Raw genomic sequence first — 7,515 nt, forward strand, 5'->3', positions numbered from 1 at the left:
CAGGTTACCAAGTCCCAATTGTAAAATGATACATGATTTATGTTATGTACAATGTATTCTTTTTTGCAAGAGCACAAAGTGCAATTTACCCAAATGTACCGGCATGATTACATAACTGAGAAACATTTTACTGCTCTTTTTTACATATTGAACTGAACTAAAATGAAATATACACGGGTATAGTAATAAAAAGCTGCTATGCAGACATAATTAATATTAATGTTTACTCACGCCAACAAAGCGACGCCGGAGTCTGGTATACTAGTAAGATATTCTGAAACAACGTGTACAATAAAAGAGTATAATCCTGATAGGTTTTCAATATAAATATGAAGCTTACCCACAAAGAAACCATGGATTACAATGAATCATGCGTTTTCACTGTGCTTTTTTCTTTTCAATTTGAAAGCATATAAGCATATAATGGTAAGATGTAGCAACATTCCCAATATCATTTGTTTGTTTGGTCTTATTATCTGTCACGGATCTATATAGAGGATGAATGTCTTTTTGAATATGAGAATATTATCTCCATCAGATGCAATCATATTCCCTGATGACGTCATAATCACTCGAGATGCGATTAGGTGATTGAATCTATCATGTTTATTCAGTCTAGTTGATAGAGGGAATGATGCTACTCTTCTCTTCTTCATATGACCCTCACTCATCACCTGATCAATCACACACGTCTTGTCCTCATCATCTGATGTCACGACGTAGAGGTCGTCTGTCATACGATCAACACACACATTCCAGATGACATCACTGTGGGGGATTTCCCTATGATCACCCTCTCTGTCAATGATGAGTGCTCTGCGATCTTCTATTCTGGGTTGAGCGATGATGTGACCTGATGACAGCACATCGCACATTGCTATCTCCTCTTTACACGTGATGGTATTGATAATCTCATCATTAGCTAGGTTGATGACGTATATCTCAGACTGACCAGTTTCAGCAGCGATGATCATCCCATCCTGATCGATTGCAACGTGCACCCCTACATCAGTACGCGTCGTGTTTCTTGGTATTGTGACGTCATTGATGTGATTCCACTGTCTGTCGTATACACTGATGCACCCAGGTAGACTGTCTCCTGTACAACCTGTGATGCATCTACCACATACTACCTTGTCATCAGCCAGTACTGCACATAAGTTTATATATGATGTATCACTACCGTTGATCACTCTCTGTGTGGATTTACTGTTCAAATCTAACATATAGGTATGTCCTTCACCAAACGTATAATCTGTGATCATCACCTTATCTTCATCTAAACATCCAACAATGTAGGGGTATGTGATTTTATCTCTGACATTGATTGTATCAATGAGCTTCCACTCTCCATCATACCCATCAATTCTTCCATCATACTTCTCTCTCCCAACACCCTTCACAAACCTCACACCTGATACAACACGATTTATTTCTTTCACCTCATCATCATTCAGTTGCTTCTTACATGTAAGTTCCTCACTCACTGATGCATGCACACGATGTCCATCTGTGACAATATTTTTATCTTCTTCAAGAATTCTGTCCAGTGTCTCTTTTGCTTTCTCTGCTGATTTGGTATCGTCTTGCCATGATTTCTCAAGCTCTCCAATCTTTCTATCGATCTTTTTAGCGATCTTCTGAATGTCAGCATGAAGAATGCGCTGTTTATCAATTATCGGTTTTCGTCTATTCTCTGCAACTGAACAATTTTCTTCATGCCGCCTCTCTCTCTTCTCATTGTTACTTTCAATTTCATCCTGGAGCTTTCTAATCTTCTTTTAAATTTGTTCATTTTCCCCATCAATCTCCTTGTCGATCTTATCAGCATCTTTCCTTTCTCTGGCTGTGTCTCTTTCGATCGCGATTTCGATTACGGAATCAACATTGTTCTGAATTTTTTGCAAACGTTCGTCCGCGACTTGTCTGGTCTGACGAATCTCAATGCCTTTGATTCCATGCATCTCTAGTCTGTCGATCACCTTTTTGCTGAGGATGCCGAGAGAGGCTTTGATTTCCGGGAGTGCGTCCTCTACGTCTTGTTTCAAACATTGCTGTTGCCCATGATCTATTAGAGTGCAAGAGACACATAAAGGTATGCCATGGGTCTTACAATATAGATCAATTAATTTATCATGTTTCTCACAGTACATGTTAAGCCCACCTCTTCTTGCTATTCCGATGCATTCTTTTTTTAAGGCGCAATCATGACAGATTTTTTTCTTCTCCTTCACGTAGAACGTGACGTCAGTGTTTGATTTGCAGTCGGCTTCTTCACAAACAGCGCCCTCTTGTACAGAACTTAATTCAGACGCCATTGTTAAAAGAATTTAAAGGAAGGTAAGGATGTCAGCTGTAAAGAAAAAGAAGAGAGAGAGATTGGATATCGCAAAAAGCAAGAGGCATAATAAATAATACAATATCTTTTTATCAGAAAAAACTCCCTTGTCGAAATAAATAGTATGCAAAAGAGAGAGAGAGAGAAAGCCAAGGGAACAGGGGGGGGGGGTAGCGGGGTTACTGTTCACTTACATTTAAAGTTCCAAGTACGCGTACCTTAATTTTTACCTCATAGATTGTCTTCTGATATTCGTTCTTACGAAAAATGTGCTTATTACAACAAAAAATGTAAATGTGACCAAAATCACGCACTCTTTACAATTACAATTATCATTCTATCACATCAAAAACACGATAACACTATCAAACCAACACAAAGGTGATGTTCTTACCTTTGTAAGTCACAGGTTTAGCCGAGTCGGTTAAACCTCCGATAATTGACAATTTGTAAAAACAAAATATTATTTAATATGTACAACTTGTAAGTAAGTCTAACAACAAATATGGAGTCTATTATGATAGTTGTGCCAGTGAACTTATCTAGTGACGTGGCATGTAGAATCACTGCACGCTCACAACTGAATCATTTGACATGCTTCAATACATAGTTTGATAAAGTAATGCCATGAGCAAAGAAATGAATGAATAGCACTGCTGCACTTCATGAATATAATAATAATGAAATGAAACTAGATTTCAACATGCAAGGTACGTTGTTTATCAGTAAAGAAATGTATGACATATTTTGACGATTTTCTTTAGCAGTAGCCTCACCACCATGCCAGCCATACATGTTTGGTTTGTTTTCTTGTCTGTTTTGATACGTTTTTAGGCCTTCTCTCTTTGGATCATTCGGCTCATTCAATGAGTATAGATTTCTATTTAAGACAGTCCTTAACAGTTTACAAAATGTTGAATAATGTTGATACAATATGGCCACAATTATATCAATTTTAGTGACAGTGGGGTAAAATGACTGAGTTGACTTGAAATTATATGTTCAAACCTACAAAATTGTATAAGAAATTAATACTATTAAGTTACTAGCTGAAGGTTAGAATGACATGTAAGTATAAGCCTAGAATTTCAACATTCAACTTTAAGCCCTTCTAAATTAAATAGTAGAGGAGGAAAAATAAAAATAAAAGAAGTAGAACAAGAAGAAGATGAAGAAGAAGAAAGAACTAGAAAGAAGAAGAACAAAAAGAAGAAAATATGAAGAAAATGAAAATAGTAATATTAGTAATACTAATAAGAAGAAGAAGAAGAAAAAGAATAATTAGAAGAAGAAGAAGATAAGAAAAGAAGTACTACTACTACTACTACTACTACTACTACTTCTATTCCTACTACTACTACTACTACTACTATTACTACTACTAGTAGTAGTAGGTGTAGAAAAGAAAAAGAAGAAAATTCATATACAGGGATATATATGAAAGTAGATGGTCGTGGCACCTCAACAGGTTAAATGGTTTACTAATCACACCAAGGAATTAATAATTACTGTATAATATGTAGCACAATTATTCAAACTTATATAAAAGATTCATGCAGCAATGGAGGGGGGGGGGGATTGGTCTTGATCCTGCTATGCCTCCAAAGAGAAGGGGGTGGATCCATCATTAAAGGGGAATGAAACCTTTGGAACAAATAGGCTTGTGTAGAAACAGAAAAATCAAAGAATAAGAATAAAGAAAGTTTGAGAAAAATCGGACAATAATTGAGAAAGTTATGAGCATTTAAATATTGCAATCACTAATGCTATGGAGATCCTCCCATTGGCAATGCGACAAGGATGTGTGATGTCACTGATGAACAACTTTCCTTTTGTTGGACTATAAAATACCCTCAAAATGTCTCTTTTTGCTATGATGGTACAAACTCTTTATCCATGACGTATTTTTGAAAAATATGTATCACATGGCCTCATGTAGAAAGAACATAATGATCTATGGATAGATGTGATAAAAGAGGCAATTCAAGTGAAATATATACTAAAGTAATGGGGAGAGTTGTTCATCAGTGACATCACACATCCTTGTCGCATTGCCAATGGGAGGATCTCCATAGCATTAGTGATTGCAATATTTGAATGCTCATAACTTTCTCATTTATTGTCCGATTTTTCTCAAACTTTTGTTAATCTGTTTCTTTGATTTTTCTGTTTTCACACAAGCTATCTTGTTCCGATGGTTTCATTCTCCTTTAAGTTTAGAAATTAGATAGCTATCAAATCATTCTAACCGTGCTAACATCTAAATATCCGTCTATCTCTTTTTGAAAGGGTCAATAATTTGAATCTCATAACTCGGGTATCAGAAGTGTCGGGAAGAGCCGTGGTGTAGTGGTTCTGACTCTCACCTTTAAAACAGAGGGTCGTGAATTCGAATCCCACCGTGGTCTAGTGTCCTTAGGCAAGGCGTTAATCCACATTTTGCCACTCTCCACCCAGATGTTATCATGATTATTATTAGGGGGCCATTGCATCCTTGTCCAATCGTTATAATTTGAATTTGGAATCGTTTCATTTATCGGGCCCTCTCATGGTGATGTTTATCATTTTTCTAAAGTAAGAAAAAAACTCTCCAGCCTTTGTCCGAATGAAAAATGCCAATTAGTCTTGTCTCAATAAAAGTAGTGCTAATTACCAACTACATGTACATCAATTATTCGGTTCATTCAATTCATTTATATTCTTAATATTGTATTAACATAGGTGTAGATTGCCATTGAATCCTTGTCCAATCGTTAGAATTTGATTTCGTTTATTTTATCAGGCCCTCTCACTGTGTTTTTTTAATAAGAAAAGAACTCTCAAGCCTCTTGTCCAAAAACATAGGCCTATTGGTCTTGTCTCAATAGAAATAGTGCTTAATACCAACTACATCAGTTATTCAGTTCAATCTGTTCATTGATTAGTAGAAAAATGATATTCTTAATATAATATTAACATAGGTGTAGGTGCCATTGTATCCTTGTCCAATCGTTAGAATTTGAATTTGATATCGTTTATTTTATCAGGCCCTCTCACTGTGTTTTTTAAATAAGAAAAGAACTCTCAAGCCTCTTGGTCTTGTCTCAATAGAATTAGTGCTTAATTTCAACTACATCAGTTATTCAGTTCAATCTGTTCATTGATTGGTAGTAAGATATTCTTAATGTAGCGGCACAGCGTTGCAAGACGGCCGGTGGCCGCCCACCGTCTTGCGCTGCCCACGTACAAAAGACGGGATTCAAAGAATGACAAGTTCGATGAAGTTAAGTTGTGTATCAGGTTTTATTCTAAATCAAAGTCAAATTACATGCTGGATAATAATAAATGTCGCATCTCTGGGCTGGACGACCGACGACAGACAAAAATTAAACCGACATGGCCTACGGCGGCAAAACAAATCGGGAACGAAAAACTGCCCCTTGTCAACTAATCACTCCCTTTTTATCCCTTTCTGGGTCAAACACCGCGTGGCGAGAAAAGCCTTTCCCCAAATCGACCCTATCACTTTTGGTGTAATGCGCGAAATTAATCCGCCTATAATGTAAGTATATAAAACGGAACTTAATTATTGTGTACCCCGATTCCAAATTCAAGTTCTTCGGCTTTCCATTATTCTTCCAACTTACGTAACTCTCTTAACCACTCCCCCAACTGCTCTCTCAGTCAATTAATCCTCTTTTGCGACTCTTGTCACTTCAGCCACTCCCACTCACAGCTCACTTCCACCAAGGAATTCACTCCTTGCTTCCACACCTGTTCACACTCTCGCTCTCTCTCTCTCTTTAATCACTGAAGAATGCAAGCGAGCCGAAGAACATGAATAAGAAGCAAAGTAGTAAATAACTGAAGTTCCAATGGACTTCTATTAGTCCTGAACGCCTAGCAACCCAGTCAGTTTGCCCTCTTTCACTTCCACATTCCAATCGCTAGCCTGGCCCAGAAAAACTAGCAAACGAAATCAACACCTTTAAGGAATGTAAACAATGGAAGAAGGCGAACGAACTTCTTTACCCAAACAAACAAATCTCTATTTTCCATCCCGCTATAACTCTCCCCTACTGAATCGATCTGTTCCATAAGATCGCAAAAAATAAGGAAAAAAAGATTTGTTGATACTGACGGTCGTCCATCCATGACACTTACAATTTGTCATAAACAATATAAACATTTCAACATCGTTCTATATTTATGCCAAATATTGTTCTTTCAAAATCTTCCCTTTTTGGCAAATAAATTGCATGTATATACATTGTACCTGTACCTTCTTCAATTAAAAATAGGATTTGGAGAGCTTCTGTCAGGGGAATGTCAACGTATAGGCATTGGGAAGTGGATGACCCAAGCTTCCTGCTGCTTCATCGATGACATCACCCCTTCAAAGATAAACACTCCAGACCCCTGAAAAAATGGCTTAAAAGGTTAAGTTACAAATTCAACCTCTAAACATCTATTAAACCTTCATTATACCTCTTATGCACAACTAGTTACGTCAAAATACTACAGGTACATAAACATACATGTACAGTAGTAATAATAGCAATGATACATGTGAAAAGTAAAATTATCCATATCCGTATCTGTATCCACCTTACAAAATGAAAAACCAACAGCAGTAAATCTGGTCATCTTATAAAAAAAACTATAAATAACCTTAGTTAACAAGTGCATGTTTCATGTCCAAAATGATACTAAAAAATATTTTGCATCAGCATACTTGTATAATGCCCTAGTAAAAGTGTTTATTAATCAATTGAACATTAATCAATGGATGGGTTGTAATTGTAAACCATGAACAATCAACTTCAGGCATTATCAACCATGAACATGTATCATAAACAGTAAACAGTAAATATTTTGATATTGGACAGCATGCATGCACATGTTAGACCTCGCTCTGCTATGGTTACAAATAATGATGCTTATTCTGAAAGTTACAATTATTTTATGTGTTATACTTTCAGAATCATTACTTTACAGTGTTTTTTTTTATGTACAATTCATCCTTTGCTTCCAAACAGATGACATAGTGCACCTCTAGGGTAAACCTCCACATTAAAAAGATAAACAATTGTTTAAAAAAATCCCTTTTTTCATTTGTTCAAATTTTACAAGTCCTATTACATGGACAAAAAAATAACCCAAACATTACTGTTTTCTACCATTTACCAAGACTTTGG

General features: G+C 36.3%; 1 pseudogene; it reads right to left on the bottom strand.

The window, feature by feature from the left end:
* Window positions 1-479: 479 nt before the first annotated feature.
* LOC121426599 lies at window positions 480-2,318 on the bottom strand (annotated as a pseudogene).
* Window positions 2,319-7,515: the final 5,197 nt, after the last annotated feature.

Source organism: Lytechinus variegatus, chromosome 13, assembly GCF_018143015.1.
Source record: "Lytechinus variegatus isolate NC3 chromosome 13, Lvar_3.0, whole genome shotgun sequence".
In the NCBI taxonomy this organism is placed as follows: Eukaryota; Metazoa; Echinodermata; class Echinoidea; order Temnopleuroida; family Toxopneustidae; genus Lytechinus; species Lytechinus variegatus.